Below are 16,613 nucleotides of genomic sequence, written 5' to 3'. Positions count from 1 at the left end.
GCACACACACACTGACACACATACAATATACATATATACATATATACATATATATCTATATATATATATATATATACATATATACATATATATCTATATCTATATATATATATATATATATATATATATATATTTGAGTGTGTATGTGTGTGTGTTAGTATTGTTTCAATCCTTAAAGTTTAAGTTTTTAAATTTTGTTTTTTTTTTTTTTTCTGTTCTTCTTTTATTTGCATGTGAGTATATTAATATAATATTTGTTATAGTATTTAGTGTGTGTATATTAATATGATATTTTTTGTAGTGTTTAATTAATATCAGTGCTATGTATCTATGTATACTAATATACTATTTGTTGTGATATTTAATTAACATTTGTATATAGGCTATGTATATATGTAGGTTAATATATTATTTGTTGTAATATTTATATCCATGCTATTGATGTGTGTATATTAATACTTTGTTTGCTGTAGCATTTAATTAATATTTGTATCTAGATTATATAAGTGTGTATATTATATGAGTGATTTTTATTATTGTCATATTTATTTAACATCCCCTGCTTAATAATGGATATTCATTTTTATATTTCTAAGTATTTGTTATTAAATGATTATAATTGTTATTGTAAAATTCTCTTGTTAAGTTTAAACTTTTATTGTTGTAAATACTAATTCATTTATTCTTCTTAGGTGAGGATTTTGGGTCATATTTAAAATTTTACTTTTTTTTTCTTATGCATATTAAATACTAATTGATTTATTTTGGGTGCAGGATTTTTGTTCATATTGAATGTTTACTTGAGGTTTTTATTGAATTTGTGTTATTTAAGTCATAACTCTTATGAGTATGTTGTAATATTGTTGTTTATTGGTATTTTTGTCATATATATATTTAGGTAATATGGTAATATATTATTTCATATTATTTTGGTTTATTAGGTTATAAGGTTGTTATGCATATATAATTTAGGTATATTAAGGTTTATTATATTGTTTTTATTATCATGTATATGATATAATTCATTATTTTGTACTATACGTAATGTAATGTTTGATCCTATAATATTGTATTATTATCATATTAACTATTTAGGATTGTATATCTAATTCGATTTGATTTATTACTATAAGTTTAGAAGTTACCATACTCATTGTTTACATATTGGTAATAGCTTGAATTGGTTTCCTTAAGTTCATTATTTGTTTGTCTTTAATTTGATTTGTTTTATTAATTAATTGCTTATACATGTGTATTGAATCTTTAACTGGGTGTCAATATTAAGAAAATAAAATATGTATATTATTATTACCATAAATATTGTTATTATTCCTATCATTATTTATTATTATCCTTATCATTTATTAGTTACTATTATTATCATATTTATTATTCACTATTATTATTTATTCGTTGTTATTACTATTATATTTACTATGTATATTAGTATGGTATTATTATTATACTATATACTACTATTATAGTGTAGCGTCGCAACATTAATATAATATTATTAGTATAGGACTATTATAGTAATATGTTTTTATTATTGTCAATACTGTCATCACTTCTAATTAGTACTAATGTTAAATATTTTTGGTATTTTTATTCCTTGGGTATATTTATATTTTGTATCACGTATTATGATATTTATCAAGCAACGAGTTCTCATGATCTTAACCTTTCACCTTTGAATAGAGAGATCATTTTTGTTCTGCTCAAATGATAGAACCCCGAATCTTTAACTTTGCCACCTTGGCACACCAATGTTACGAAAAATTGGGGAGTGATTACCGACTCATTGGAGATGACTATGCATGCATGGTTATGAAATTAAGCGTGGGATGCATGATTATGTAATGTGTGAATGCATAAGTATTTAATGCATGACCATGGGATGCAATGTGTGTTTATGTATGGGTGTACTTAGTGTAAAAATACATACAAATAGGATATGAACATATATGCAACCTATTGTGCGTGGTTATGCATGAAATTATGCATGGATGAATGAATGCAATGTAACCTAAATAATTACTTTACCAGATTTCTGGAAAAATCCCACTAATGAAAGATTCCAAGATTAAGACGGCCATTGATGGGCCACAATTTCAATTCTTCCCTCAACCATTCTTTTCCTTGATGATGATCCGTGTACCTCAGATTCTATGAAGGGTCAGATTATGTTCTGAAATTGGGGTTAACCCAGGTTAGTCAACCCATGGGATTCGTTCAATGCGGGCTTGTGGACTTTAGTGTGCACTTGGGCCTCAAGTATTTAAAAATATGGGTTTCGAGCTATTTCATGATGGGATAAGACCCTGTTTGAAAAAGGACTTGGGCTTGGATTGTTTAGAAAATATTAGCCCGGATCTTTGGGTAATAGGGCTGAAACCCATTTTTGGAAATCTGGGTTTGACCCTTTTTGAAAATCAGGCTTGGGCCGAGCTTTTACTTAGGAAAATATCGGGCCTAGGTTTGTTTTTAAAGAATTGGGCTCCAGTTATTTGAAAAGGGTTGGGCCGACCCATATTTTAAAATGCACGGGCCAAGTGCTTCATCATTTGAAAGGATGGGCCATGGTCTCATTATTGGGCTTTTTCAGAATACTGGTTAAGTAGTATGTAAGTTTAAAATAGATGCAGAATGCATGGTATAATACAAGGTATCTCACAACATATATAAAATAGTCGGTATGGGGAGAAGGATGTCCCGACCCAGGGTAGGTACATATATACATGGTTCTTCATGACACCATCCTAGTTAAGGAAAACTATATACAAGTATGTGTGGGTTGCTCTAACCCTATTGACAAAAGGTCCCCAGTTTGGAATTCCATCCTCCCCCATAGGGGTCCGGATAAAACCCGCACTGAGCGGAGTGGTTCGCGGGTCCCATCAAGCTCTGCCACGAAGGGACTGACGCTATTACACTCCTATTTAATCATAACAGGGAAAGCTCGAGTATAGAGTGTGAAAGTGTGTGAATTCAAATTTTAACCTAATCTCGCTATCCCCACATTTATTCACATGCTATTAAGAATATGGGAACAAGATATCTACAATTAATATATTTATTCAAAAGATATAGAAACATAATATCTGCAATTAATATGTTGATTCAAAAAATTTGGAAACAAAATATTTTTGGTTAATATGTTTACTTAAGAAAAATATGGAAACAAAATATTTACGATTAGTATACAAAATATCTATAATTAATATGCTTATTCAAAATATCTACAGTTAATATACTTATTGGAAACAAAATATCTACAATTAATATTCAAAAAATTAGGAAACAAAATAATTTTAATTAATTAAGGTTGTTCGTAAATTATGGAAATAAAATATTTACAATTAATCAAGGTTATTTACAAATTACAATATTCACAAAATAAGGAGTAATTAAAAGATTTATTAGATTAATTTGGGGATAATTTCAAATTAATTAGGTGCCGTTCGTAAGAATGGGCGCGTAGGGGTTGTACCTTCCCCTTACGTAATCGAACTCCCGAACCTAACTCTGGTAACGTAGATCGATTCTACCTCTAACGTGGTAGTTATCATGTGTTCTAACCACACTAAAAGGTTAGTGGCGATTCCGATATTTCGTATTTTTCTTGAAAATTAAAATTGATTTTTAATTTCGCCGCCCGGGGCACACGCGCTCCCGAGACGTCACGATAACACCTATTGCCAGCATTTTGTTTTATCTCTTTCGCTATAGCTCTAATCTATTTAATGATGCCTCAAAGAAATTTAATTGGTCCTCTTGTGAATGTTAAATGGGAAACTTTCATGTGTACATGCTTTGCTCATTGCAGAAATCCTGCCGCATTTGATTCCATTGATCTCTAAAATGAATATTGTAGGAAACACAACAAAGAATGGAGGTGAGGCTGTTGTCGGGCGACGAACTTGATCTCGCAAAAGGGATTGGAGGACTTGAGGCTGATCGAAGTAGGTGATTACTATATGTTTGCAAGTGTTTGGGGCCATTTTTCCCCTTAACTAATTTATTTATTTTGTAGTTCTTGTAAATTATCCCTCTATTTAAATGTGATACCATTAATATTAGTTTTTATATTTATATATTTAACTGTTATCTCTTATTCTTTGTTCTAGCATAAATTAATTAAACATAAACTAAATTGAATTATTTTATCACTCAAAAATCCGAGATGAAATAATAGCGGTCCTATTATGATAAATATTCACTGGAAAGGATGAATTTCGACTTTAATTGTTTGGTTAAATGGCCAAAGATGAGCGAAATGCTCAAATTAGTGGGCAGCTCTTTATTTACCTATTTTATTTTACTTAAAAGGAAATGACTTTTTGAAATATTCAATTCCATTCAATTTCTTTTCTATCTGTTTTCTACCTTACATTTTATTTTTTTCGGTTTGCTCTGTTTTTTCTTTCCCTCCAGCCGAAAGCAGTGGGAAGGGTTATTACCAGCTTGCAACCAAGTGTGTAATTTTTCTACCCTTGAAATTTCTTGTGAGCATGTGAAGTTGAGGTGGTACAAACTGGACAATAATGGCATTTTCCTCGGCCATAGCTACTGATTTCTCAGCAAAGGGGAGAGACAAAATGTCATCCTGAGGGTGGTGACTTTTTATTTTTTATTTTTTTTGGGTACTGATTCTGACCCTAATTTTTCCCCTCATTTGAAATTTCATTTTTTGTGCTTTGTGTCAATGTTATGTTGCTAAGATGCCCTATAATTATGCCCATAAACTGTTGTGATATGGATAGGATAAATAGGATGCACAATGGAATAAAAATTCAACTGATTATGCGCCTAAATTGCATAATTGGGTAATTAAAATCATGCATTAACGGTTATATTTTTAATTAAATGCCTAATTATACTCAATATTTTAACATTGCGCTCTACTTATAATATTGAGTTTTATTGAATGATTTATGAATTTTTGATATTTTATTATTGTAAGGTAATTTATAGATATTAAAGCCTATAGTACTTTGTAATTTAAGCATAATTTTCCCAACCAAACTTAGATCGAGGCGATTCAAAATGTTGTGGAAAGCCGAGAAAATGCTCTACAACTTTTGTGTTTTGAACTTTGAGAGTTACGAGCTGTAGGAAGATCAAAATCGGGCTTGTGCTTTGGGAAACAAAAAGAAAAAAAGAAAAAGGAAGAAATAAGAAAATAAAAGAAAAGAAAATAAATACCTTTTGGGCTTGTTTGGGTATTATTACTAAAGTCGATTTATTTTCTTTCTCTTTGTATTTAATATTATTATTAAAGTTAATTTTTGGTTGGATTATTATTTATTTATTATTGTTAAAGTTCGGTTTAATCTCTTAAAAAAAAAAAATATCTTCTTTAGGATTTAAATTTTTTTGGACTCTATTTATTTCAATTTCAATGTAATTAAAGTTTGAATTTTTAGCGTGTTTTAATTTATTGTTAAAGTTGTTAAAGAGTTAACTTTGGTTTGCGTTCTTAATTACGTTAATATTTAATTTTTGTTTGAGTTTGTGTTTGATTGAGTTTTTTTTTAGAGTTGCATGCTTAAATTACATAGTAAAATTATTGTCTTTAGTCTTTTGTCTGAAGTTCAACGTGAGTAATTCTTGTCTGGTTGATTAAACGTAGGATCGTTTCTCGCTGTTAATTTAGTGCATGTTAGGATTCATAATTTAAATTTCACATTGTTTTAATTCGTCAAAAAAATCTCAAACATCTCAAAAAACTTGAATCTGAACTATGTTTTTTTTTTTTTTTTTTTGTTTCTTATTTTCTGTTAGAATTACACGAAATTTGGAATTAAACTGCATTCCTTAAGGAGACGATCTGACCTTTGGGTTAAGTATTACACAACTGAACTCCTATACTTGGAATAACTTCCGAACTGCTCATTTTTCGAGTGAGTTAAGTTTTTAACGCCGTTGTTAGGGAATGCCAGTTTTAGTTTTAAACTAGTGTTTTCTCGTTATTTTAATTTTTCTCATAGAAAAAAAAAAGTGTTTTGAAGAAAATATGGCTGCACTTGCACTATGCACCTTATGGATTCTTTTGCAGCCCACATGAAACACACAATTATCTTGCATCATATTGCCTGAGAATGCACAGAACTTTAACATTAAGCCTAAAATGATATTTATGATACCTCAATTTTATGGGATGAAGTGTGAAAATTCGTATCAACATTTAAATGATTTTGGGCTTGTATGTATTACATTCATAGATGAGGATGCTACTAATCAGGAAATTAGATTGCGTCTATATCCTTTTTTATTGAGAGACAAGGTTAAGACGTGGTTTAATTCTCTTAAGTCTAATTCTATCTCTAGTTGAGCTGATGTGTAAAACGAATTTCTACATAAATTTTTTTCCTTACAGAGAACTCAATTTTTGTAGGAACAGATCAACTGATCCATGCAAGGAGTTGATAAGACATTTCATGAAAGCTGAGAGAGATTTAGAGATTTGGTTAACATGTGTCCCCACCATGGATTTGAATTATGACGTCTGGTCAACTATTTCTACACTACGTTGACACCTAAATCAAAATAGTTCGTTCATACTATGTGTTCGGAATATTTCTTCGACAAGGAGCTTGATGAGGCATTAGATTTTTTGAATCATTTAGCTGATTATGCTCAGTAGTGGAATACTAAGATTGACAGAAGACCAATTGTAGCTCAACTATTGAGAGCAGTACATGGTGGATAGTGGTATGAACTGAAAGATGATTTTTATGTTGAGGCACGTTTAACTGAATTCACTAGAAGAGTGGAGGCTATGGAGATGGAAAAGGAGAATAGTACAAAGCAACTTTGGAATCAACCTTCCCAGTCCTATGCACCCCTTTATCAGCCGTCATATCAATAGGTTGCTTTTCAACATCAATATTGCCCACAAAAGATCTCTCAGAGCTATGCACCTTCAAAATTTCAATCTAATGCAGCACTTGCTCCACCGGAGAAGTCTCTTGAGGATGCTCTTCAGCAGTTCATGCAGATTAATACTCAGACCATGCATGAATTGCAAGACATTATTAATGAGACGAGCACGCAATTGAATATATTAGAAAAAGTGGAATTTTCGATAGAACCTCAATCGAATCCTTAAGAATACCAGCACCAATAGCAACAAATACATAATGTTTCTCTTGATACAGCAGAGGTCGTTATTACTTCGCGAAGTGGAAAAGAAGTTTCCCAACTTAAAATACCCATCACCAGACTAACAATTAGCCCGACACTTGAAGTTACAACTGAGACACATGAGGTCAAAGAAAAGTTAGAGGAAGCGAGCCCATAATTAAAGAAGTCGGTTAACATGGAGATCCATACCAGTAAGGAGTACCAACCTGTGGTACCTTACCCTCAGAGATTGACAACCGTAGAACCATCACTCCCTACTGGAGTAAATGTCAAGGAGTGCAATGCTGAATTAAATCCCTGCAATGGTAAGGTGATGGGTACGCACAATAAAGAGGGTGAGCAAATTGGTGAGAGTTTAATTTTCTAGGAACCAGGTAAAAGTTTTAATGTTGATGCTTCTGAAGAATCAAAGATAACTGCTTTGACAACTTTGCCACAAAGACCGGTTCTTAAAGAAATGAATTTCCTGAAAAATATATTGAATAAAGATCCTTTCTTGTTAAGGTAAGGAAGGTAATCTGTACATATTTTGTCTGGTATCTTAGAACATATTGACTTATTTGAGGCTAACTTTTGTGCAGGTAACAAAATAGATTCATTATGGCGACTCAAATTTGGAGACTCACCGGTTCAATTTATAGACCTGCACCCACCAGATGAAATTCCTCTAGAGCCTCCGCTAGATAGACTGTGATGTTTTTCTTTCATTTCTTTTCATTTTATTTTACCTTATTTTATTTTTAGTTAATTTTCAAGGACATTTTTCCTTAGTTTTTGTTTTTATTCTCTTTTACTTCTCCACCCAGGTACGCTCTACTTCCTCTATGCTTTCACATTGAGGACATTGTTTATACTTTAGTTGGGGGGAGGGGGGGATGAGAAATCACATTGAAAAAAAAATTGAATATGGACGATTAGACCATGATTAACACTGACTTATACCCTTTACATACTTGCATATAACTTAAGAGTTACACACTTAAGCTGTATAGTGGGTTATTTATGTGTAATTTCTTTTTATATGGTTAATCTAAGAATTGTAACTCTATGTAAGTTAACTAGTAGTTCATTCATGTTAATCTGGTTATATAAACTCTTGTATTTACATGGTATCTCATAAGACTAAAAATACACGTTTACGTGACTTGTAGCACTTAGGGTTCCTAGTGAGCACTGAGAGAGCGCTCGTGACGACTATGACACCTTGTGAGGTATTGTTGAGTCATTTATCATTTTTTGAGTTTTTGACGTTAGCTCAGAGTTAATGAAACTCAACTTTCCTTTTTTTTTTTTTTTTTTTTTTGGGATTCTCTTTGTACACTAGTCTTGGTTTTTGACTTGTTAGCCTAGAGGTGACATCTAGTGGGGAGATAGAAATCTAGGTTTTATAGCCTACTTAAGAAATGAAGGTTGAGCCACCCCTAGAAATAAACTTAATTCATGGACTACTATTAGAGTTTAATTCACATGGGTGGTATGAAGACAATAAAAGAAGTGTAATGATTGTCCTAATTTACCATGAAAAGAAAGAAACTGAAGAATAAGCAGAGGAAAGAAAAAGAGAAATAGAATTGCACTAGAATGAGAAAATTTTTTTTTTAATACCTGCTCCACACAACTACTACAAAAAGTCAGAGACATGACACATGTTCTCCACATATGAAGACTCTTTAACCGCTTAATGATTTTTAGATGTATTACGCCTGGTTTGTGAATAAGTTGATCTAGAGCGGTCTTAGTTGGATATGGCGAGTAGGTGAGAAGATGTTAGGGTGAAGGATCCGACACCTCACAAATAGGCCGGATCCTTTTCAGATTAGTTCACTCTATACATTTAGCGTTTGTTCCTAGCAATATGTGAGATGTTTGATCATGACACTCCTCCTCACATTTGTCGAGTGAACCCATATTTTTTTTGAGTGTTTTTTAGTATATACTAGTTAGGCCGAGTAAAAAATGACTGTTCTGTAGGTGTCCACTAGTATCCTGGGTGTAACGAGTTATACACATTATACATGCATTGAGATTTCACCTATTTATACTCATATTTATATGGCTACATTAACTCTGAATTATAATTGCTAGTTAACTCTATGTGAGTATACTGTTCTTAATGGTTATATAGTGATGAAACTTGCATGAGTGACTTGCTTCGGAGTTGCATGAATTATGTATAAATGAGTTTGTGTGTAATTTAGTGATATTCCGGTATGTGAAATGGTATATTTTTGTTGTATGTACATTCATTTAATATTCATTGGAATTGGTGTTTGTGGGTGTCGCTTTGAAAATCCTCACGGGAATACAACTCGTCCACTAGGATCAACCTAGGGGTTTAAAGCCTTATTGCATTTGGTAAATACAATAGTGTTTCCCACGAAAGAGGAGGTAGATAGAATTTGATAGTTTTCTTACTTTTTTATTTGCTAGGGACTAACAAAACTTTAGTTGGGGGGGGGGGGTGTGTCATTATGCTCCTAAATTGTATAATTAGGTATTCAAAATCATGCATTAACGATTATATTTTTAATTAAATGCCTAATTATGCTTAATATATTTTTTTAAAAGTAGGGCGACACCTCCATTTATTTATTGATATACTCTCACTTTTGGTGGAGGAATACTTTGGTTACAAGACAAGCATTGGGAGATTACAACCTAATTATGCTCAATATTTTAACATTGTGCTCTATTTATAATATTTGAGTTTTATTGAATAATTTATGAATTTTTGGTATTTTATTATTGCAGGGTAATTTATGGATATTAAAGCTGACAGTACTTTGTAATCTGGATATAATTCTCCCATCCGAACTCCAATCGAGGTGATTCAAAGTGTTGTGAAAAGTTGAGAAAATGCTCTGACTTTTGTATTTTGAGTTTTGAGAGCTACGGGAAACACAAAAAAAAGAAAAGAAAAGAAGAAGAAACAAGAAAAGAAAAGAAAAAAAAATAAAATTAATACATTTTGGGCTGATTTGACCCGGCCATGCACGTGAGGCCAGGTCCTCCTTGTGCGTTGGGTAGGGTTCCTCAAGGGGCTTTAAATTGCCTTTTTCTTTGCAACCTCAGCCCCGAGACCTCTCTTCCCTTCTCTCCCTCTTCTCTTCCTCTTGGGGTTCACCCCTCCTCTCTAGCTCCCTCTCTTCTCTCTTCTATTTTATTTATTTTTCACTCTACTTCTTCTCTCTTAACTCTTGGTTTTCTCTTCCTCTCCCTTGGTTTGCTCTCTCCCTCTCTGCCTTGCTTCCTGCCTCCATGCTATCTTCTTGTTGCTGTGCGTTGCTACTGAAGGACCCGAAGCCCCTGCTATTGTAGTTGCTGTGTGCTGCCAACCCATGAACCCACACAGCCACACTGCTCTCTCTCTCTCTCTCTCTCTCTCTCTCTCTCTCTCTATTCTTTCTTTTAAATACATGATTGAATATTGTTAATTTTCATTAGAATTTCAATTAAAGTTTTAACTTTTAAATCTTGTTTGGATATTATTACTAAAGTCGATTTATTTTCTCTCTTCATATTTAATATTATTATTAGAGTTAATTTTTGGTTGGGTTATTTTTTTATTATTGTTAAAGTTTCGTTTGATCTCTTAAAAAAAAAAAGAAAAAAAAAAAATCTTCTTTAGGATTTAAATTTTGTTGGGCTCTATTTATTTTAATTTTAGATTAATTAAAGTCTGAATTTTTATTATGTTTTAATTTCTTGTTAAAGTTGTTAAAGAGTTAATTTTGGTTTGCATTCTTGATTGTGTTAAAATTTAGTTTTTGTTTGAGTTTATGTTTGATTGAGTTTTTTTTTTAGAGTTGCATGCGTAAATTACGTAGTAAAGTTATTGTCTTTAGTCTTTTGTCTGAAGTTTAACATGGGTTTTAATTCTTGCTTAGCTGATTAAACATAGGATCGTTTCTCGTTGTTAATTTAGTGCATGTTAGGATTCATAATTTAAATTTCACGTTATTTTAATTCATAAAAAAAAATCTCAAACATCCTAGAAAACCTGAATTTGAACTGTGTTCAGTAACGCTTTTGTTTCTTATTTTCTATTAGAATTATAAAAAATTTGGAATTAGACTGTATTTCTTGAGGAGACGATCTGGATTTTGGGTTAAATATTACACGACTAAACTCCTATACTTGGGATAACTTTCGAGTTGCTCATTTTTCGAGTGAGTCGGCAACAAGTAAATGAAACACAACTAGAAAATGATAAACAACACGAACAACAATAAGATTTACGTGGTTTGGCAAAGCCTACATCCACTGAAGCAATGACACAAGAATTTTACTAATGAAATCTCAAAGTACACAATATACTTCTCAAATGATCACACTACTTCTCAATACATGCTTAAAATGACATATATAACAGTCCCTCAGAGGTTACCCTCCAATTATCCAACCACCTCAACGTTCAAATTCAAAATTCAAAAAACTGCTCGCAATCCAGGCGCACTCGTCAATGAGTTCAGGGGATTCATCGACGATCTAGAGAAGGACACTTGTCGACGAGAACAGGGCATTCATTGACGAGCCTATTTTCTGCTCTCGGAATCTCCAGAACTTTTATATTTTTCTGCTTTCAGGATCTACTCGTCGATAAGGATAGGGCACTCATCGACGAGTCCTTGTTGTGTTGCCCCTCTTATGTTTTTCTTCCTTCTTTGTTTGTGAAATCCAAAGTATAAGAGCCACGCCATAAACAATAATTTCCACCTTGATGATTATACCGTAGGAGAATCCTGAAAAACATGTCTAACTACTCCACCTTGAACTTGAATCGTTCGGTTGGGTTTGTCTCCCTTCTATCAATTGGAGACATGAAATAAGTCCAAGTAATGCTTGAACTTTTCATAAGTAACCAATTTTTTCAGAATATCCACTGCTTTTTCAGACGTGTGAACTTTTTCCAACATAAGATCACTCGAAGCAATCAATTCCCTAATCCTATAAAACCTCACATCAATGTGCTTGGTTCTAGCATGGTATATCCGATTCTTAGTCAAGTAAATGGCGCTCTGACTATCACAATGCAGCACCACTCCATCTTGCTGTAATCCGAGCTCTTTGACTAAACTGGTAAGCCATAAGGTTTCCTTTGTAGCTTCAGCAACTGTCATATACTTTGCCTTAGTTGTGGACAATACTACTAGAGATTGTACCATGAATCTCCAACATATAGGCCTTCTTACAAGGGTAAACACATAACCCATTGTAGACCTTCTGCCATCCATATCTCCTACATAATTAGCATCTACATACCCCATAACTAAAGGACAACCCTGTTGCTTGCCGAACTTGATGCAATATCTCAATGTACCCCGTAAGTATCTGAGTATCCATTTGACAGCTTTCCAATGCTGCCTTCTTAGATTAGAGAGAAACTTACTTACCACGCTCACAGCATGAGCCAAATTTGGCCTTGTACACACCATGGCATACATTAAACTCCGCATAGCACTAGCATAGGAGACCTTTGACATGTTCTGGATTTCCTCATATGTACTTAGACAACCTGCAGTAGACAACTTAAAATGATTTGCTAGAGGTGTACACACTATTTTTGCATCAACCATGCTAAACCTCTCGAACACCTTATGCACATAACCACCCTAAGATAGCCATAATCTCCTTACAGTTCTATCTTGGCGAATCTCCTTCCCAAGTATTTTCTTGGCCAAGCCAAGATCCTTCATGTCAAATTACTTATACAACATGTTCTTTGATTGATTCACCTCAATTAAATCTTTTGCAGCTATCAACATGTCATCGACGTATAATAATAAGAAAATAAGAGAACCATCCTTAAGCTTGTTGACTTATACGCAATAGTCATACTCACACCTTTTGTAGCCAATATTGATCATGTAAGAATCAAACTGTTTATACCATTGCCTTAGAGACTATTTCAGCCCATAAAGAGATTTCTTCAACTTGCAAACTAAATTTTCTTTTCCTGATTCAATGAATCCTTCTAGCTGTACTATGAAGATTTATTCCTACAAGTCATCGTAAAGAGTCTTCACATCCATTTTTTTCAAATGAAATCATAATGGGCTATCAATCCCAATACAATTCTAATAGAAGTATGTCCGAAGATTGGAGAAAATATATCATAAATTATCCCCTTCTTCTGTGAGTATCCTTTTGCCACCAACCGTGCCTTGAATTTCTATCCTTCATCTTATGAAATTGCCTCCTTCTTCCTATATACCCATTTGCAACCTATCGGTTTCTTCCCATTTGGAAGCTCCACCAAATCCCAAGTTTGGTTCTTATATAGTGATTCCATCTCCTCAATCATTGCACCCATCCACCTATCTTTCTCCTGGTCATGCACTATCTCTTGAAATGTAGCTGGATCATTGCAACTAGTAAGAAAAGCATAAGATACTAACTCTTCAAATCCATACCTTGGTGGAGGTTTGATAGTGTGTCTAGATCTCCATATAGGAGTATCGTAGGACCATGATCATTGTCATTGCCCTGAGCTTCCAACTCCAACTACACAACATGTTCATCACTGTCCCAACTTTCTAGCTCCTGTTTCTGTTAATCACACTCTTGAGTATGCTTCACCATAGCCTTCTGATCACCACCTTGTTTGCCACTGGATCCCATAGCTTGTACCCCTTTACACCTTTTGGATATCCCAAAAAAATGCAATGACGAGACTTTGAGTCAAGCTTAGACCTCTCCTCACTAGATACGTGAACATAGGCTGGACACCCGAATACCTTCAATCCGAAGTAGTCTACTACATTTTTCGTCCAAACATCTTCTACCACTCTACCCTCTAGTGACGCCCTTGGTGATTGGTTTTGTAACGACCTGCTATTTATTTAACATTTTTTTTCTATCTGTATATTATAGATGTCATCTATCTAAAATACTACTGAATATATCTTAGGCTTAAGGGAGCACTAAGAGAAACTCTGTATGTCTTGCACACCTAAGTAGCGGTAACCGTAAAACTATAAATTATCATATATACATGTACAATACCAGAAACTATAATATTTTGAAGTATATATTTACAAACCCAAACATACCCAGTGACAATAAAAAAACCTGCAAACTATTCCCAAATTACTGGTACCCAAAAATACACCTACCCTTCCAGTAAGGGCAGCACAAGACAACCTCTATCCACAAGTCTGATTTGCTTGCCTAGTCGGATCTCCTAAAAAATAGTAAGTCACTAGGATGAGCCAATGCTCAGTAAGAGGAAATATGCTATTACTAGTGGGTGGAGGCTGAGTTACACATTTAAAATACTGAAATAATACTGATACTATAATATGAGAAAACTGATAAACTGTAAAGAATATATATGTAATGTAATTTAAAGTACAACTGTATTTCTGAGTTTGCTATTTGTACATACTGCTAATAAGATAATATAAACTACTGCTGTGTGATATATCTGTACATTATAACTTCTGCTATACCTTCAGATTCTGTATATCATGATATAACCCCTCATGGTAGGGTTGCGCGGCCCGTAGGCTGGACTTACTCTAGTTGGCCTACCAAGTAAGTTAATCTATATCTGTAACATCCGTTAATATGGCCCATTGCAATCTCTCCGGGAAATCTCCATATCCATCATTGTCTAACCGGCCACCTCAACCTAGCTTGCTAGGGAGCCTGCAATCTCTCCTGTCACGATTAGACGGAATCTACATACTAGCTGAGTAATGTGGTTGCACTCTATCTGTAATAGCAACGGTACCGTGCTCTCCTGTTTATCTCTATCTGAAATTTCCACAGGGATTTCTGATATCGTGTAATACTGTATTTCATATGTAAATATATATATATATATATATATATATATATTTATCTTGCAGCTTTTAACATGATTTCAAAAACAACCACAACACTATAAATCTGGAATATCTGTGATTTCTATCTATAATATCTGTAATTTCTATCTATAATATCTGTAATTTCTGTCTGTAATATCTGCAATCTCTATCTGTAATATCTGTAATCTCTGTCTGTAATATCTATAATCTTTATCTATAATATCTATAATTTCTGTCTGAGTGTTATGGTTTACAAATCATGTTATTATGAGAAATACTATAAGTCTCATTCATTGCTAATAATATGTAAAACTGAATATTTGTAAAGCCGTAAAACGAACATACTATACTGTAATAAACTCATGCCACACATTTGAGTAATCAAAATCTCATGCTCAATTTCTATAATTCTGCTGTAAAAATAATATTCATGATATTCTGGAAAAATAGTCTGATCTACATGCTTGTAAATACACATTCATAATCTTCTATTATACATATTAAAAATCTCTAGCATAGCATATTTCCTTTACCTAAATTCTGGAAAACCCTTATTGTACTCTGGCCCTATACCCGCAGGGATCCCTGCTCAACATCCCCTAGAACAAAATATTAGTATTTCTTTGCATACAACATTTCTTATAACTGTAGGGAAAACTAATACTGAATAAAATGCCTTACCTAAAAATTGGGATGAATTTCAAACCAACTCCACCAATGATTAGCTCTAGAAGACTTGCAGAGAACTTCACAAGGAGCATCGTGGTGGGCTTAGATCTTCTATCCGGTGAGAAACGAAGTCGAGATCGAAGAGAGAAGGGGAGGGGAGCGTTTTAGAGAGAGAGGGAGAGATTCTTGCCCTAAAACTCTATGAAAATCTGATTTTAGAAGTACTTATAGACTCGAATTCGTCGATGAGACACATCATCTCGTCGACGAGTCCTGTAGAAAGTTCGTCGACGAACCTGCACTCATCGTAGATGAATTTTAGACTTCCAAAAATCCCTTCTTTGTATCTTCTCGTTAACGAGACGTGTCTTCGTCGACGAGATCCTTATGTATCCTCATCGACGAATCCCCCATGTTCGTCGACGAGGCCTTGATTAATTTCTCAGGTTATTACATTCTCCCCTCCTTATTAAATCTCATCCTCAAAATTTACTATCTATACCATACATCATTCTTTTGAGGAAAATGGTCTACTTATTTTATTACTTACCCTCACTTATGGCGGAGGAATACTGTGGTTACGTTCTTAGTTCTGGGAGATTACACATATAAAATTAAACGACTACCTACTAGCTAAATTAATACATGTACCTGCAAAAAAAAAAAAACTTTATCTAACTACTTATACTTTACCTGATGCTGTTAAATCTCTTGGAAAAAATGCAGGTATCTCTATCTTATCTGCTCCTCGAGCTCTCAAGAAGCTTCCTCTATAGTGTGATTACTCCACAAAACTTTTACTAGCTAATTTCTTTAGTGCGCAGTGTTTGTGTCTTTCTGTCTAATATCTGTACTGGTGCTTCTTTATAAACTAATGAATCCTTAAGCTTTATTTTTGTATAGCTAATTATGTGGGATGGATCAGATACGTATTTCCTCAACATAACAACATAAAACACGTCGTGTATTCTGGATAAAACTGGCGGC

Source organism: Malania oleifera, chromosome 13 (assembly GCF_029873635.1).
Source record: "Malania oleifera isolate guangnan ecotype guangnan chromosome 13, ASM2987363v1, whole genome shotgun sequence".
In the NCBI taxonomy this organism is placed as follows: domain Eukaryota; kingdom Viridiplantae; phylum Streptophyta; class Magnoliopsida; order Santalales; family Ximeniaceae; genus Malania; species Malania oleifera.
Note: the sequence above shows the minus strand (reverse complement) of the source record.